We start from the raw sequence: 20,466 nt of genomic DNA on the forward strand, positions 1-20,466 counted from the left end.
GCCATTGAGATTGAAAAAAGGTCTAATACGCTTAATAGAGATGATGGTTGGAAGATAAGTCGTTGTTGGATCCCCTCTCTTTATTCCTAGATTTATTTTTTATTTTTTTTAATAATGGTTAGTTCTTATATAAATCTAGTTCTCTTAATAATTTATTATTTCTTTTTAGCCATTTTTATTAACTTATTTTATTTATTATTATTTCATCTCTATAGTATTAAGAGCATGTGTTTCCTCCTAAGAGGTTACACGTTCAAAACAGGAGGGGGTAGAGTATGTATGCGTTCGTAGACTTAGCAGTCAAATTGTTGCGTGGAGGTGGGTCCCTTGTCCCACAAACAAGGGGGTCTCATACACCAATTTGGTGTATGGCTTGGCCATGACCTTAAATTTGGATAATAATAATAATAATTATGATTCTTATTTTATTTTGATTTGATGTGATGATATTTTTCCAATCTCTCTAATTCTCAAGTCTTATATATTAACCTTTGACTTTTTCAAATTTATTTTATTGTCTTCTAATTTCCATTTTATTTTCATTTGGATTCTTTATTTTTAAGGCTTTTACTTTTAACTTTATTATTTCTATGGTCGTTTTTTATTAAATCTTAGATAAATAAATAAATATCTTCCCTCTTTTGTATTATTCTTTGATTTGTGTTATTTTCTTTTATTATTTTCTAATTTCCATTTTAATTTTTTCCCTTTTGAATATTTTTATTTTTATTTTTGACTTTATTTTGTTCATTCTAACCTTACTCTAAATAATAATAATAACAACAACAACAACAACAACAACAATAATAATAATAATAATAATTTAGCTATTGTTGGGAACTAGCCGTTGCATCTCTACTATTTATTAGTTCTCTGCTTTAGTTATCCATCTTTGTCCTCATGATGAACTACAATAAGTGGTTCTAAAAGCGTTAACATAAAAATCTTTATGTGATTTCGTCTAGAAGATTTTTTTTTATAAAGTTAAACTAATTTAAATTATATATATGATTTTTAGGTTTATAGTTTTTTAATGAAAATTTTCATTGTGGGAAGGAAGCTTCCTCTGCATAATAAAGTCCTTCATTGAAAGCTTGGGACAATGAAACAAATTGTTATAATTATGGTTCTCAATTTGCTAGGTGAAAGCTTCTTCTTGCTTCACACTTGGCATAATGTATCAACTTTATGGAGATTTGTTCAGCCACCCACCTACGTAAATGACCTGCAACTCCAGTGATGACATCATTGGGCATAGAAGTAGTATAATAATGTGAGTTTCATTGTTAGTGTCAAAGCACTCACATGAAATGACCACTCACAAATTTAGCCTTTTTTTATTATTTTAAAATGAATTGACAAACACTGTTAAATATCGAAAATAAAACATCCTCCACTAAAAAATTATGTTCATCAAAGCTCGCTCAACGAATTGAAAATTAATAATAATACTTCCATAAAATTAGAAAATTAATTTTGAATTGATAAAAAAATAAGAATATTCAACATTTTCTGTTTATTAAAATTGCAAAACTCTAAAATTAATTAAAAAATCAATGCAATTTGATAACAAAATCAATGTTATAATCCCTCACGAAGTAAAGACTAATTAAAATTCCCCTACATTACCTAATTAAAAAAAAAAAAACTTAAAAACTTATCCATAAATAATACCACTGGTATGAACTACACTATTTCTACTTGGCATTCTAATACTAGAAAAACGAATATAATATCGAAAAACATATAGCTAATATAATATCGAAAAACATATAGCTATACAACAATTAAACGTAACAAATATATAACTAATGTAATATGCAAAATCACATAGCTATTACCAATTAAACGTAATAAATATATACAATAAGAGAGGAGGAAACCTTCTTCACCACTTTGAGAGGGTTATCTCCTTTTGTAACCAATTGCACTTAATAATATTTAACACGTTTTTATATTCAGTTGGCTAACATATAAATATATTTTAGAAATTATTTAACTCATTATCTTCAGTCATATTTTATATATATATATATATATTTTTAATTCTAATTATTAATAAATGTATTATTATCTAATATTTATGTTATTTATTTTATAGATGAAATATATTTTTTTATTGGAATCTGGTAAAACAATTTCAAGAAAGAATGTAATTTTTTGTTATTTAAAATATATTTTTGAATGTATAAATGGATTGAACACCTTAGAAAGTCTTTAAAGCACTCAAATTCTATAGATGAGACAACCTAAATTCAACTTTTTAAAAATCTATGTAGGATTTTAGTTTAAATTAACCAAAAAAAGAATGTCTATAAGTTACACTATGCCTATAATATTTATCAATTTATAGCTAATTTAAGTTAACTTTATCATATTAAAGTATAGTAAACTATGATTTACTAAAGTCATAATAATAATAATAATAATGTCCATTTTTAAGGTCACAGCCAAGCCAGAAACCAAATTGGTGTATGAGACCCCCTTGTTTGTGGGACAAGGGACCCACCTCCGTACAATTATTTGACTGCTAAGTCTATGAAGGCATACATACTCTACCGCCCTTTGGCTTTAAACCTGTGACCTCTTAGGAGGAAACACATGCTCTTAACCATTAGGCCCACTCAAGCTGTATAAGCTATAGTCGACTATGATTTACTAAAGTCAAACATTGTCAATCTTAGTTAACCATGGTCAACTTAATCAGTGATAATCAAAGTTTTAAAATGTTAATAATAATATTAATTTGAGACTGAAGGATTTGGTGAGAAGAGAAATCTAGATCTTATTTTTCTAGAATACTTACATTGAAGTTTTTCTGATGTTTCGAGCTTGAGCCATCGAGTGTGGGTCTTTTCCTTTTTTATATTTTATTCTTCTTTTTCATATTAATTTTGTTTTAAATTATTTAATTATTTGGTCTTATTTTGTTACTTTTTATTATTTAATAATTATTTATCTATATATTTTTTAGCATTCATGACCTTTTGTTTGTTTTAAATTATTTAATTATTTGGTCTTAGTTTGTTACTTTTTATTATTTAACAATTATTTATCTATATATTTTTTAGCATTCATGACCTTTTGATTTATTTTTTAATCTCATTAATTATTGAAACGTTTGATTATTATGACCTTCTGGCTTTCAAATTACCTAAAGTCTCTTTTTCCCCGCATTTCTACCATGTTTCTCTCTATATTATCAATCCTATTTCAAATATTTGTCCTTAGGATGGGCCACACTTGATGGCCGGAAATATGGCCCAAAAAAACTTCAATGTGAGTATTGCAAAGATCAAAATAATATTAATATTAATAAGGTTGTATATATTAAAAATAATAATAATATTAAAATTGAATATATTATTATTATTATTATTGACTATATTATTAATAATATTATTATGAGTATTGAGTTGTTATATTAATTGTAATGACATTAATATTAATATTAATAAGGTTTAGTAATAATGTTAATATTAAGGTTTGTGCATAGGATTTAATATTTTAATATTTATATTCAATAAGATTTAAGGTTGATTTAATATTCAATATTGTAATGTGATAAATAAAAAACAAAGTATGGTTGACTAATGTTTATCATAGTTATTCATACTCATTCATGTTAATCTTGGTCAACCATGGGCAATCATGGTCAACATTAGTGGACCATGAGCAAACATGGTCATATTTGATCAACCATAGTCAACATCAGTCAACAATGGTCAACCATTATTGACCTTAGTCAACCATGAGTAATCATGGTCATTTATCATTAACCATACTAACTATAGTTAATCATGGTTAACCATAGTCAATCATTGTCAACCATAGTCAATGTGGTCATCATGGTTTACTATAGTTAATTATGGTTGTGAGGTATGGTGGCATATGGATAACTCTAGTTAACATGCTCAACCATCATCAACCATAGTTGACTCTGTTCACGATGGTTGACCGACCATAGTCAACCATGGTCAAACATCAACTTTAATTAACCATCAATTGGCATTATTAACAATGGGCAACGATGATCAACCATGACCAAACATGGTCATGTTTGGGTCACCATAGTTAACCTTGGAAAACCATAGTCAACCCATACTCAACATGGCAAACCATGGTCAACCATTGTTAGAATGGTCCAACATACTCAACTAAGGTCACTATGTTTCTAAGTTTAGACTTCTGTGATCCATAATGTTTACTAACATTTTCCGAAAACTTGTTCCTGATGCTGACTAACATTTTCCGCCGATTAATTCTCCAAAAGATGTTCCGTTCATTAATCTTCGCGAGATTTGAGGCGATGGAATAGTCTGCCAACATTTGAAGTTACATGGAAACGTCATTTAGACAAGTTAGGAGAGAGATGATAGATGTGAGAGAAAAAATAATATTGGACAAAAATATGTGGTCATTAGAAAACGTCAAAATACTATAAACTTTCTGGCGTAAGAAAACGTTAAGATACTATAAACCTTCAGCGGCATGAAAAGCACTTTATATTTCAGAATTTCAATTTTCCAAAGCCTTGTTTACTTTTGACAAACTCTAAAGTTATTAGAGAAAGCAAGCTACCCTGACGTTATTTGCACGCTGAACATTTAATTTATTTGCGGCCGATTAATTCTCCAAAACGTTCGCCGTTACATTAATTCTGCGCCGCATTTGAGGCGATTAACTCTCGCAAGATTTGAAGTTACCTCGAAACCTCGTTTATTCAATTAAGTTACAAGTGAGTTGATAAATGTAAGAGAAAAATTCAATTACTTTTTGAAAAACAATTCTCGTGTAAATTAATTTCTTTTCGATTGGTGTACAAATAAAAATTAATAAATAATGAGAAGGGGAGATTAATGGCCTACACCTCATCAATTAAAATATCAAATATTTCTGCACTTCACCTCATCAATTAAAATATCAAATATTTCTGCACTTCACCTCATCAATTAAAATATCAAATATTTCTGCACTTCATGGATTAACCTATCAAATTAATTTATTTTGGATTAACCTATCAAATTAATTTATTTTTTTAATGGGAAGGGTTAGTTCTTTTCGAAAGCTCTCTCTTTTTTTTTACATACATGTGTCAGAATTAGGCCGACAATCATCACATCATGAATTAATCGCAATCACCGAAGGATATTCCATGGATCTAAATACGCTACAAACAAACTAACCTCCCCGACTGTTACAACATGCACTCATGTGCATCAAATATTTACATTACTAAAACGAAAAATTACAATTCATTTTCAAACGAAAAATTCTTAAAACTGTTGACTTTACTATTTTAATTTTTGCCTTGTGAAATACAAGCATTAGGAAACGAAAAAATCGCTGCTCGTTTTCCATGAAAAAATCTTAAAATTGTTGACTATACTATTTTAATTTTTACCGTGTGAAATACGAGCATTAGGAAACGAAAAAACCGCTACTATTCTTAAAATTGTTGACTTTACTATGTTTATGTTTGCCGTGTGGAATATAAGCATCACGAGACGAAAAAATTGCCCACATGTTTCCAAATACATTTACAGTGATATGCTGAATGTGAAATAAGTAAGATAAAATCTTGAAATTGTTGACTTTATCAAACTTTTTGTTTTCTAAAGAAATTTCCAAAGAGATATGCTACTCATTTTCTAAAGAGATTTTTAAAGTTGATGACTTTATCAGTATCGTTTGGAATGGAGTTGGGATGTTTTGATTGTGAAGAAATTAGCTATCAAACTTGCGATTTCAATAAATTGCTACTGGATTTTGACCGAATAAACCCACCGGAAAAGCTTCCAAAAAGTCTCTTTAAAGACAACTCCGTTTAGAATAAGGTTGTCTATTTTATACCTATAGTTTTAAAAGTAAATTGTGTATAATATTTTTATTATAAATTAGATTATAAAATATTTTGTAGAGTTGATTTTCTATAATAAATAATTTTTACAATATATATATTTTTTTAAATATTAATTATATATATTTAACTAAATTCAATATATATGGAGGCTAATTTTTTTTTTTTTTTCTAAAAAAACCAATTTATCCTTAATAAGATTATGGGAGGATTACACAACTTTATGGGAGGATTACACAACTTTCCCCTTCAACTCTCTTGTTAAAATAAAATCTAACCTGGCTGCAACTACACCCATTATTGAACTCTTAACGTAGCTGCAATTAAACCCAAGCAAACTCACTAACCTATACCTCATTAATTAAAATATCAAATATTTCTACACCTAACGCATTAAAATATCAAATATTTACGTTATAAAGCGAAAAACTACAACTCATTTCCAAACGAAAATTTCTTAAAATGGTTGACTTTATTATTTTAATTTTCGCGGTGTGAAATACGAGCATTACGAAACGAAAAAACCGCTACTAGTTTTCAACGCAAATTTTCCTTAAGTTGTTGAATTTACTATTTTTATGTTTGCCGTGTGAAATACGAAAGGGAAAATGGCTAGTCAAGTGCACAGAAATTTGCGGGAATGGGATGCATGTGAAATACCTTAGAAAAAAATTCTTAAAATGGTTGATTTTGTCAGCATTATTTTATTAAAAAAATATTTATATTGATTAAAATGTTAGGAAATAAATTTTGTCTAAAGAATAATAGTTTTAAGGAATTTTATAAAATTTTAAAAGTTACAGTTTTAAGTTATTTAATTTGCAAAATCAAGTGTTTATGGATTTTTTAGGGTGATGAATGTGTATAAGCAATTTTATAGCTTAACCTTTTTAAATTTAAGCGGAAATTTATTAAGTGGCATCATTCTATCATTAATAAACCTTTTATAATTAAAAGATTGAATTAGGAAAAAATAAATTAGAATGAAGTATCCCAATGACATTGAACAATTACAACTACTTGGTCTCTTTGACATCAACAAAATCATTCTTTTTACAAAGATTCATAATTCCCTTGCACCACTTTAACATCTAAGAAGACTTATCCTTCCAGCTTAGGAGATTGTATGAATTTGGAATTGCTCGACTTGTCTCATGATATGCTCACTGGAAACATACCACAAGACATGTTAGAACTTTCTAATCTAAAACTATATTTGAATTTGTCATGGAATTTCTTAGAAGGCTCCTTGCCCATGTTGATTCATAAATTGCAATGGCTCAAGCTATAGACATTTCTACCAAATGTTTAACTGAGATCATGCCACCTATACTTAGAACATGTAGTGAACTATAATAATTGAATTCATCTACAAATTCCTTTAAATGATCAATTCCACCTATACTTAGAACATGTAGTGAACTACAATAATTGAATTCATCTACAAATCCCTTTAAAGGATCAATTCCAGATTTACTTGGAAATTTACAAAGCCTTATGAGCCTAGATCTATCTTCCAACTCCTTGTTGATTGCAATTCTAGTGACACTCAAGAACTTGAGAATGCCTCAGCATTTGAATGTGTCTTTCAACAATCTCACAGGAGAAATTCGAAAAGGAGTTCACTTTGCAAATCAGACAATTGTGGTGTCCTTCATTAGAAATCATGGATCACAAATATTTGAATTACCTACATGTCCAACACCAAGAAACAAATTTGCATGTGGGAAAAAAGTATTACTACTAAGTGGTGGAGTTATTGCTTTTATACTATGTCGTCTACTTTTGGGATTCATTTGGAGATGGTATATGCATATGGGAAAATTTGACTTCTCACGAGCCATTTTTCAAAAGTTGGAGCATTGAAGGATCTCATAACAAGATCTTCACATATCAACCAATGGATTTTCCGAGACCAACTTGTTGGGAACAAGCAGTCTTGGATTTGTTTATAAAGGAATATTTTGTGATGGAACACTTGTTGCTATGAAATTTCTACAATTAGAAAATTACCAAGTTCACAAGAGTTTTAAAATCAAATGTAGTGTCTTGCAAAAGGTTCAACACCAAAATCTAGTGAGAATCATAACCTCCTATTCCAACCACTATTTCAAAGGTTTAGCATTTCAATTTATGCATAATGGAAGCCTAGAGAAACATTTATGTCCTGATAAAGATGACAACTGTAATGTCCCTTAACAATAAATAATAAATAATAATAATAATAATAAATAATATAATATAATATAATATTAAAATACAAGAAAATAAATAATAAACAATAAATAAAAAAATAGTAATAGTAAATAAATAATAAATAATAATAAAATAATAAATAACAATACTAAAGCTCTAAATAAATATAAAAAGAAATAAAACAAGAAAGCAGTAAAAATCAATAAAGCTATCAAAAAGTAAAAACAAAAGAAATAAAACAAGAAAGCAATAAAGTTGCATGTAGACACATGGAGTGTGTGCATGTGGTTCCCCTTCCAATGTTTGCTCTATTTAATAGATGGTGAGGAAGATGAGAGGCATTCCATCATTCCAAGATTCTATCATTCATTCTCTTGGGAGAATAGTGTTCTGAGACAAAGGATTCCCTGGCAGTAGTACATTGATTGAGGGCTCGGGGGTGGCCATTTGTAGCAAGACTTTGCACAATTGAGCCTACGGTTGGGTGGAGAGTCGTCCCCAAAACCTTGTTGCAGTTAGCAGACTTCAACTGAAATCATAGGTAAGTGTCTCTACTCATAGTTTTGAACTTTGATGTTAATTAGTTAATAATTGCATGTTGATTTGGTGCATTCATTAGTTCCTCATTGGTTTTCTCATGCATTATTGTGCCATTTTATAGACAGCAGATTGATATTTGCATTAGTATTGGAATGAGCCTCCTTTCTTATTTCTTCTCTGGTTTGGATACCAGCCTTTTCCTCTGTGGTTCTCTGCTCTCATTAGAATCTCATTGCATGGTAAAACCACTGATAGAAATCTCATTTTCTTGAGTTGTTTGTGCTTGCATCCTCTTACCATTTTCTAAACGTTGTTTCATAAAATGAACAGTGCTATAATCAACTACAACAGTTAAAGGTGTGACAGTGCTTCACTAATCTAAAAGTTTATTAATCCAAGGTGTTGCTCACATAGCTCTTTGTGGACAGCTTGTTTATCTCTAGCTACTTGTGCTTGTACACTTTATATTCCATTACAACCATATAACAAAGCGAAATTCTAAATGAGTCACATGATTAAAGGTATATAGTTTTGTTGTAACTCATTGATTCATTGGAAAAGTTTTTTTGTAATATTGTAATCTTGGATAGCATGTTATTCAATACTCTTGATCTACATTGTCTCATAAGAACATTTTCTGTTAGGTCCCTATAATACTAGTGATTACCCCATTATTATTGTAGTTGTATCCCTTATTTTTATTGTTGTGCCCCTATTGTCCCCATATTGTTATTACTGTGCCCCATAGAATCCCTCTATTGTTATTTTTGTGGCTTTATATTATTATTGTTAGGTTGGCTAGGTTATATTATGACTCCTTAGACTCCTATATATAGAAAGGAGGTTTTGTCATTTGAATCATCGAAGAATTGTTCTTTCGTGTAATGTAAAGGAGGTTGCCCCCTCGAAGAGGATGAATTCTAAGGCATTCAACTATCTTTTCTATCTTTTTGTGAGTTGGTTCCATAACATTTGGTATCAGAGCTTTGGATTCTAGGGTTTTGCTGCTCCAAATAGGTCATCGTGGCATTTTCGCTATAACTTTTTTTCTGCGACGTTTCAGAAGCTAAAAAAAACCCATTTGAGACAAAATCGCACTGAACCTCGGGTCTGAATTTCAGATATTTTCGCACTATATTTGCGGAGATATGATCTGAGGAAGTTGGTCTTTTTGCAGACTCCTGAATTACATTCCAAACAGGTGACCTGGGGAAAATCGCCATAACCTTCTCTCTGAGCATCGAATTGAAATTTCATAAGAAGGTACAGAAAGAGGACGAACTTTAGTTTCTTGCATATATTTGTCAGAGCCAAAGGTTGAAACAGTGACTCGTGGCACGTCGTACAAGTTCGCTCTACTGAACTAGTCTATAAACAGGTCACTGTGGGAGATTTGGCATAATGTTTCCCTGGAGAATCCAATTTGGATCAGACTGGTGGCATTGGAAAGAGGACACAGAGGGCTACCGCAGGTCGCAATTTCAAAACTGGATGATTCGAAATTACAGAGATACATTAGATTCAATATCAAGCTCCTACAAAGTGAAAAAAGGTGTGTAGTTTTTTTTAAATTTTTGCATGAGCTTGGTTTGAAAAATTAGTTTGAAGGAATTCAAAGGGCATAGTAAAGCATTATTATTAGTAATTGATGCCTGAGGAAATAAAATGCAAACATCTAGTAAGCAACCTGAAATCTCTAGCATGACTTATGAATAAGAGGAAGAAATGCAACATGATATATCAAAATTACGAGACCAAGTGCAACAAGTGTCACTTGCAAAAAAGTAACAGAATCTAAGATGGATGGTTTAAAGAAAGATGTAGAAGCTAATATGGATGGAAGAAAGGCGTAGAAGCTAAGATGGATTTTTTTTTTAAAAGGCGTAGAAGCTAAGATGAATGACGTGGAAGCTAAGATGGACGATTTGAAGATAGATTTGAAGAGAAACATGGAAGATTTGAAGACAGATTTGACAACGTTTCTACAAGAAATTCTTACTAATGGTGAAAGGGTAGTAAAGGAAACTCGTGATGAGAACAAAAGAAATGTTAATCATGATTTCATAGACTCTAATGTTGGATCGAAGACCCACCATATTCCAAAACTCGATATGAGGAAGTTTGATGGCAAGGATCCCGCAACATGGATATTACAAATGGAGCAATTTTTCGAACTCAATAATGTGCAAAACACACAAAAGGTACGTATTGCAACTTTATATTTGGAACCAAATCAGTTTGTATGGTATCAATGGCTTTGCTCTCGTAAAAAAATTATCACTTGGGAAATTTTTATGGAAGAATTGACAGCACATTATGAGGATACAAAAAACAACACTTTTTTTAGCCAATTGATAAGTCTCAAACAAAAGGGTTCAATAATGGAGCACATTGAGGAGTTCCAAAAATTGAACATAAGGGTAAAAAATATTCCAGGGGAGTATAGGATTGATGTGTTCATAGGGACTTTAAAGGATAATATCCAACATGATGTTCACCTTTGGGAACCTGATTCATTAGAGAAGGCATTTAGGTTAGCAAGAAAAATGGAAAGCAAAATTATGGCAACCAGGAAGCATACCACTCACAACTATAAAGATGGAAGTGTTGTTGCCCCTAGTCTTCCACAACCTATAAGGTTGACACCACAATAATTGGAAGAAAAAAGAGCAAAAGGGCTTTGTTACAATTGTGATAGCAAATACACTAAAGGTCATAAGTGTGCTGAAAAGAAATTATTCTACATAGATTGTGAAGAGGAAGAAGAAAAGGAGCAAGAAAGGTCAAAAAAAGAGGATATACTCTAGGAACAAAGCCTAGATAAAGAAGAAATGAATCTGACCATATCTTGTAATGCATTGGCTGGAATTACCACTCCTCAAACCATCAAGATAAAAGGACAAATCAAGAAGAAAAAGGTAATAGTGTTGATTGATTCAGGAAGTACCCATAATTTTATTCATTGTAAGATAGCAAAAGAATTGAATTGCTTCCTATATCCAGCACCAGAGTGTCAAGTGATGGTTGCAAATGGAGGAACGATAAATTTCTCTGGAAAGTGCCATAATATCAAGCTATCCATGGGAGAATATGTATTAACTAGCCCCATGATTTCCATTCCAATGGTAGGTGTTGATGTTGTACTAGGAGTCCGATGGCTACAATCCTTGGGTACAATAGCTTTTAATTTTCAAGAAATTTTCATGAAATTTTCTACAGAAAGAAAGGAAGTTGAATTAAGGGGTATTGCAGAGAAACCAAGAAAGATAATCAGCTTTAACGATATGAAAAAGCTTCTAATAAAGGAACAAAGAGGTGTAATTGCACAATTATGTTCGCTAGATGTTTCCACATTGGAATCATCTATTTCTTCAAATCTCCAAAAAGTCTTGGACAATAATTCCAAGGTATTTGAGACTTCCAAAGGTCTCCCACCTATTCATGATCATGATCATGCTATTCATCTGATTGTAGGAAGTGTTCCTTCAAACATCAAGCCGTACAGATATCCTTATGCCCAAAAGAGTGAAATTGAACGTATGGTTGTAGAAATGCTAGAGGCTGGTGTAATTCAACCTAGTCAAAGTTCTTTCTCTGCTCCAGTAGTATTGGTGCATAAGAAGGATGGATCATGGCGCATGTGTCCGGATTATATGGAGCTCAACAAGCTCACTATTAAAGATAAGTTTCCCATTCCTGTCATTGATGAATTACTGGATGAATTGCATGGATCAATTTACTTCACCAAGTTAGATCTTTGTTCAGGATATCATCAAATCAGAATGAATATTGAAGACATTACAAAAACAACATTTAGAACTCATGAGGGTCATTATGAATTTTTGGTCATGCCTTTTAGCCTTACCAATGCACCTTCTACATTTCAAGGTTTGATGAATTCCACTTTCAAACCCTTCCTTAGAAAATTTGTGTTAGTATTTCTTGATGATATACTAATCTATAGCAAGTCTTGGAAGGATCACGTTGAACATGTTGATAGGGTGCTACAACTATTGGAGGAGAAACAATTATATGCAAAAAGATCCAAATGTTTCTTTGGAGTGCAAGAGGTGGAATATCTGGGTCATATTGTATCCCATGAAGGAGTTAGGGTAGACCCTAGAAAAATTAATGCCATTAAGGAATGGAAAATCCCCACATCCATAAAGCATTTGGGAGGATTTCTCGGGTTGACAGGGTATTCTCGCAAGTTTTTTAAGAATTATGGGAGAATAGTGTAGAGCTATAACTAGGGTCTCTCACACCACCAATTATTCCACATTATTAAGTCAATCCGGGATCGTTTTGTTCTTGCAAGGAGTAACTCAATTCGAGGCTATTCTGTCCAAGTAGTGCTCGGTAGTATAGCGTTCTAATAACTTGAAAGGAAACAAACACTAAGTTGTAACTAAACCAATTCAGGAAATGAAATCACACAAGGCAAATGATCAGTCAAGGGTACGGAACCAATAACCCTTCCCTTTAGAAACTGATAAAGAAAGAAAACCAAAGCATGGGCTTATAGGTTAGGGAGCTAGGCAGCGTCTTGCTGGGCTCACGACAGCCTTAGGCCTGCTATCACGCAAAAGAAATAAAGGCAGATTGGCGAAAGTAAACTGGAACAGCAATTCTTAAAATGGAACAGCAGTAAAGAAATGGAACAGCAGTAATGAAATGGAACAGCAGTAATGAAATGGAACAACAAAATATCATAAACAGGAAACGTCAATCATATAAAATGGAACAGCAAACCCAAATGGAACAGCAAATCCAAATGGAACAGCAACTCCAAATGGAACAGCAAATCCAAATGGAACAACAAATCCCGAAGTATGTACACGGTCTATACTACTACAGCGATCCGAGAGTAATGTGTGATGTGACTGTGTTTCTGAACAAGATAATATTATCTTCAAGCCTCACAAATACTTATTTCATATGTGCCTGTTTGGAGAGATCATCATAAATGATTGATGTGTGTTGTTTTTTATACATGAAGTATTCAGCCAAAGTTGCTCCTGTATAAGGGGCGAGATATTGTAATGTAGCATCCAATAATGATAACATTCATACCAATAACTTGTTGTAGAAATGGATGCAATTCGAATAGATTCAGTTTGTGTAATACAGAGACGTGAATTAAAGAACTTATTCAGATTCAAATATTAATTAAGAAACATAGTCTATCAGAGCAAAGAGATATCGGATTACTGTAATGAAAGAAATATGCAAACCACATAAATCACCGTATGATACAACAGCGAGTGACCGTCGGAGCTGGGCCCTTGGCTACGATGGTACACTGCTTAGAGTTACTTCAGATGTAGAAACGAAGTGAACACCAAATCCTTTATATTGATTGCATTAACAAAAGTGTACAAAATCAGATCTTACAAAAGCTCAGTGATCAAAATCGTTCTGAGTTTTTTTAATTATATTAACAGTCGTCCCCCCACGCTCGGTGGCGTGGTACCTTTATATAACAGAAATGATGGAGATGTCTAGATACAAAAGATAAACTTAAAGCAGCGATCCTCAGGATCGAAGATCCTGAGGGATTCGCTTATTCGTTCGGGTCTCCTCTTTCCTTCTTTCCTTCTCCGTCACGATATCCTGTGTCCTTTTCCTGGATTATTCGGCTCCAATTTTGCTTGATCTTGTCCGCATCTGGTTCCCTGTCGACGGGGCAGCAGTTACTTTCCTTGCGCTTCTCGTTTTTACTCGATAATCCCCTATTTCCGCGTCCTTCTGCATAGAAAACATCGATTATTAGTAATTGAGCTTCGTTTGCCCATTTTCACACAATTTACCAAAACCCTTATGTTTTTAGGCTCAATATGCAAAAAAGATTAGAAATAGTATTGAAAAACCACTAGATTACTTATCAAAAAGCATACCTTCCAGGTGCTCCAAACACCCCCCTGCTTACCATGTTTCATGTCCTCATGAAAACGTTGTAATTGACATGCAGGGCTGTGAGAGAGTAGGCCGGAGAAGGGATCTCTCGAAGAGGCCGACAACCATGATTAGCAACTAGATGGTCAAAGAACTGGTCTAACTGATTTGCAGGCATCTCATATAGAGTCTGATATCCAGGTGCAGGATGCCAAACAATTGGGCTGCGAAACCGATACCCCAACCAAAATGGGCCTGCTCGCAGAATCCGTTCCCCATAGAGACTCAATCGACTGGCAGCCAATTCAAAATTCTCAAAGTTAAAGGGTTCCCTGAGCTGGATGTTTGGGTTAGAGGTTCGGTATCGAAACTTTGCAGCATGGAAGGCCTGGTCTTTAATAGTCAGGAAATACTCCAGACCATTTCGGATCAAGTCTTCATGCATGGGACCTAATATCTTCATGACACCTTGGATCCTCATCATACTCCTATGCTTTCTCCATAATGCTGCTGGGTCCCTAGGTTCAGCTTGTACCCAAAGGTCTAAACTATTTTCTTGCCTCTGAAAGATGTTGTAAGCTTTAAATCATTTTAACTGATTCACCCCAAATGAGATAAAGGCTTGAAATTGTATATCGCCAACGAAAGGGCCAGGATTCAAATCGGTTTCCTGGTCTAAGACAAGGTTGTGCAAGTAGAATTCACATAAAAATCTTTGAACTTTAACTCCATAGTGCTTGCAGCAATCTATAAAATCATTAACAGTGTTGATATGGATGGGTGCTCCTGCCCTAACAGCTTTTATTTTTAATCTCAAATAACGTTCAAGAAAAAACAAAGCATAATTTTTAGCAGGGGCTCTACAAGTCAAAACATCAGTATACAAGGAACACAAGGTGTCCATCTGCTTAACAACACTATCTAGTCGACGAGTTACCTTAGCAACCTTTTCCTGCTCCTTCTGCCATCCTTCAAAGGCCTGGCTTTCAGACTGACTGATGTTTCGAAGTTGCTGTTGGAGCTCCTCATATCTTTCCTTGGGGACCGTCTGTTCTCGCAACTGCTCGGCCTCCTGCTAGGCTTCCTTCATCATTTTATGCAAGGTCCTGGTTTTCGGGTCTTTCTTCCAGGCAGCCGTAGAAGCTGGAAGTTTAACCTGGACCTTCCTATTGCGTTGTTTCGAATTTAGGACCCGAATTACACCCGAGGAGGGTGTTTCCGTTTGAACCTCTTTGTTATCCGTCTCCTTTTTGATGCGAACAAAGGGTTGGTGTGGTCTTCCTACCACCGGAGCCTCTTGCTGTTCCATTGGAATGTCCATTCGTTCCTCCGGGCCAGATGGAACAGCAGTTTCCATTGGAACAGCACCCTGTTCCTCATTAACATTCGGAACAGCGGACTGTTCCTCAACAGTAGGTCTCCTGATGGGGTTTCGTCCTTCAAAACGAACCCTAACCCTCGGGGTTCTTGCTGCCGTGGTCCTTTTATTTTGCCTTGCAGTTTTTTGTATTCTCAGAGTGGCTTTCAACATTCTGATTTGTTACCGAAGTCTGGCTATCGTGCCCAGCATCCTCTGGTGCTTCTTCTTCAATTTTGCAATTTCCCTAGCCTCGGCAGAGGGTTTGGCCTTTAATTTTACTCCTTCTTCCTCTCCGGGAACATCTTCCAGTGCCCTGGGGACAGATTGTCCCGAATTGTTGTCTTCTGCTTCATTACCGGGCAGGTTTTCTTCCCCTGCTTCTTCTGCATGCCCTTCTTCAGGTAACTCTTCTTCTGCGGGACCATCAGGGATGCCTCCTGGACTGGAGGCTTGGCCGTATTCTCCCATGTTGGCCAGAACTGCTGCCAATTCCTCTTCTCCTGGATGGTCTTGCAACGGGCTACCCATAGATTGTGCATTTTCTTCCTCAATTCCTTCTCCTGGCTGGTTAGTTCCAGCCTCTAATTGCTCAGCATTTCCTTCGGGTAATTCACCTTCCTCTTCCGAAGGTTCGTCCTCGATTTCGATTGGTTGGGTCGCAGTTTTCTGAATCTTTTCCAACCTTCCCCTTATTCGAACCAATCAAGCTGACTTCCTGGGTCTTTCAGGCAGGTTGGGAGTGCCAACAGGTTCTCTAGGTTCCTATGGTCATTCCGGTGTATCGGAGGATCGCTTCCGTTTCGACACAGCATGTTTTTCTGCCGCCGACTTCTTACGTTTCTCTGATTGTTCCGGCGTGCTAGAGGACTGCTTTCGTTTTGAAACATCCTGCTTTTCTGCTGCTGGCTCCTTGTGTTCTTCTGAACGTTCCAGTGTGCTGGAGGTTTGTGGTAAAGCCAGTCCCATTTTGACTGTTTCAACCAATTCCTCCCAAGTGTCTTGTTGTTGGGCAAGACTGTGGCTTATTATTAGCCGAATCAGTCCGTGGTGGCTAACAACCGTCTCTGTGTGCTGAGCTTTCTTCAAACTTCGGGCCGCATCATGTAATAATGAATTTAAAAAGGCAGGGAGATTTACAGAGCATTTTCCCTTCAAAACAGCTAGAAGTTTTAAGTGACGAGCCCTTACCACATCTTTCCTCCCCTCGCAGGTGATATAGCTCTGCACTATTTTCGCCAGCTCGGTCCAGGGTTCCCCCAGTGTCGTCGGCAGAACTCCTTTCCCTTTGACTGTCAGACTTTGGCCTTCGCTTTGGAAAATTTCCATTGCTTTCTGCATTCTTTCCTTCTTCAGCTCCCATCTGGGTCCAACAGCTGGTAATTCTGAGGTTTCTGCAATGATGTCCTCCGTGACTTCTATCCGCTTTCCTCCGACTATAGAGTGGTTTTCCTGCAGATTTTGCAGGAATTCCAATGCTATAGCCTCGTTCGATTCTTGCAGGCGGTTGAAGTAATTCAACCATCCTGCATTTTCTAGAATTTCGCGGGCAGCATCAGACGCGATCAGCTTGTGCGGTTCACTTCGGATTGTTTTCCCGCCCATAGCTTACTCTCAAAAATGAACTCGGGAATGGAACAACAACTGTCCGCAGTGTTTACCGAACAGAGAGGATACTCGATGCTATTTTAGGAAGGATTTTCGCAGAGCATGCATCAAAGAGAAAGATCGTGGGTGGCAGTCCGTAGAATGAGATCATCATACCGTTAAATCGTGTTGTTATTTTGCCCGAATGATGTGCAGCCACGTAACCATTGGAGTAATGAGGTCACCTCGCCCCCCCACGATCTGATAGGCTACCCCCAGCCATCAAAGAGAGGAGCAGCAGCCAGTCGAGAGTCAAATCATAAAGTACAGCAGGTGGAAGTTATGCCATGTTGTAAAAAGTCAGTGAAGTACCGAAATCGAGGCAGAAAAATGGATCACTTTTAAGATAAGCCAGTGTGATATAATGAGGAACCGAGGGTTAGACGTCTGTCAACCATACGAAGTCTCCAGTAGTCATTGTCAATTCCGTTGCCATGATTGGTGATAATACTCATGCGATAATTATATCAGGGTGTGACATATGATACATGCAAAGGAAATAAAAGACAAACAGACTTAATATCATACCTGTTGGTGTAAATATTACGACTCCAATGCCATTAACAGAGCTCTGCTGCCAACAGGTGTTCATAACCTTGGCAAAGTTGTTTATCTCACCCTCTGGAACCATTATCCTTTGTGTATGTACTGAAGAGTGCTTCGTCAAAATGCAGGCCATTATGCTGGCTTGGTGACCAGATAACCATAATGCCATTCACAAGGTAGGCACGAAACGTGGTCAGGCCGGCTCGTGATGAGACCTCCTGTTCCAAGGTTTGCTTGTTATTTTTCCTTTGGACCATATCCCTGGTGTGGTGGCCGTAATGGGAATGCCACTTCGCTTCCATCCTTATGATCATGGTAGGCTGGCTCTGAATGAGACCCCCTATCCTGCATTTGACGATTTCATATCTTTATTTTTATTTTTTCTTTTGTTCTTCTTTTGCAGCACACTTCTTTTTCTTTGTTCAATTACACATAAGGGTGGCTCCGCACTCCTTAAGAGCGGGGAATGGTGGAAGAAGTCTTACAATCCCAACAGACAGATATAAATGTTTGCTCATATTCCTCAATGATGATCAAGGAAGTTTTTAGGGAAATCGACATGATAAAAATTGCCAAACCATGGTTCGAGAACAAGATAATGACAGTAAAGACGAAAGTTAGCGTCGCTCCTCTTATCTTCTTATATCTGCTGACTGTTAAAACAATAGCGATTTATGATATGCAGGTTTCGGTATAACATGCTTTTATGTTCATTGCATAATGTCATTGCTATATCTAAAGGATTTAGGAGAGCATAATCACAAGACGTCCAAATAGATGGTGTCTTCTCTATACTGAGCATGTGGATGATTCGTCTTGCGGAAAATAGCGGAATTAACGACATTCTGCATCTTGAAAAAAAGGAATATGCGAGTGCTGTTCCTTTTTGCAAAGGAACAGCAAAGCACAAAGAGTGTTGTTCCTTTTCGCAAAGGAACAACAAAAATCCACATGGGCTGTTCCTTTTAGCAAAGGAACAGCAAAAATCCACACGGGCTGTTCCTTTTTGCAAAGGAACAGCAAAAACCCACACGGGCTGTTCCTTTTCGCAAAGGAACAGCAAAAATCCACACGGGCTGTTCCTTTTCGCAAAGGAACAGCAAAGCCCAAAAAGTGTTGTTCCTTTTCATAAAGGAACAGCAAAAACCAAAAGTGTTGTTCATTTTCGCAAAGGAACAGCAGAACAAAAAGTGTTGTTCCTTTTCGCAAAGGAACAACAGAACAAAAAGTGCTGTCCCTTTTTGCAAAGGAACAGCAGAACCAAAAGTGCTGTCCCTTTTTGCAAAGGAACAGCAGAACCAAAAGTGCTGTTCCTTTTCGCAAAGGAACAACAAAAATTCCAAAATGCCAAAGTGCTGTTCTTTTTTGCAAAGGAACAACAAAAATTCCAAAACACAAACGTGCTGTTCCTTTTCGCAAAGGAACAACAAAAATTCCAAAAGACAAACGTGCTGTTCCTTTTCGCAAAGGAACGGCAAAATAAAAAGTGCTGTTCCTTTTCGCAAAGGAACAGCAAAGCAAAAAGTGTTGTTCCTTTTAAAAAGGAACAGCAAAATCAAACGGGTGCTGTTCCTTTTAAAAAGGAACAGCAAAATCAAACCAGTGCTGTGCGAAATAAGGTAACCAAAATACTGCAAACAAAAGATGAAAAAAACATATGTACAGGATGTTATGTACAAATTACGAAAAACAAATTTCTTAAGTTATGGGTGAGGAAGATTTCACTTCCTCTTCTAGGATCTTCAAATCAGTATCTTGCTGAAGCTGTTGACAAAAGGATTCCCGAGTAAGGGGTCTTCGATAGAGACGAACTCGGTGGCCATTTACTTTGAACGTATGTCCAGAACCGTCAATCGTGGTCAGAGTGAGGGTCCCATTGTCGTGCACCTTCTGGATCTCATATGGTCCTAGCCAGCGAGTCTGGAGTTTCCCCGGGAAGTCCTGGAACCGAGAATCGTATAACAGAGCCCAATCTCCTTCATGGAAGACTTTATTCTTTATAAGTGCATCCTGCCACTTAGCTCGCTGCTGTTGGATTAATGCTGTGTTTTGTAATGCAGAGAGCCTAACCTCATCCAATTCGTTGATTTGTCGTAGTCGATTGATCTGTGCCTCATTCAGATCTAGGCTGACCTCTTGTGCAGTTCGTAGTGTTTGGATCTCAAATTCGATAGGAAAAATTGGGTGTTTCCCAAACACCAATTGATAAGGTGAATAGCCTGTCGTACTTCTCCATGTGGTTCTATAAACCCACAGAGCTTTAGGTAGCCGGGCAGCCCAATCACGCTTGTGTGATGCGATGGTCTTTGTTAAGATTGACTCAATTATCTTGTTACTTTTTTCTACTTGTCCATTTGCCTGCGGATGGTAGGGGGTAGTAATCTTATGTTGGATATGATAATTGTTAAGTGTTGCAACTAGTTTG

Source organism: Pinus tabuliformis, chromosome 1_2, assembly GCF_031772625.1.
Source record: "Pinus tabuliformis cultivar Carrire ecotype Pingquan chromosome 1_2, CPIR1, whole genome shotgun sequence".
Classification (NCBI taxonomy): domain Eukaryota; kingdom Viridiplantae; phylum Streptophyta; class Pinopsida; order Pinales; family Pinaceae; genus Pinus; species Pinus tabuliformis.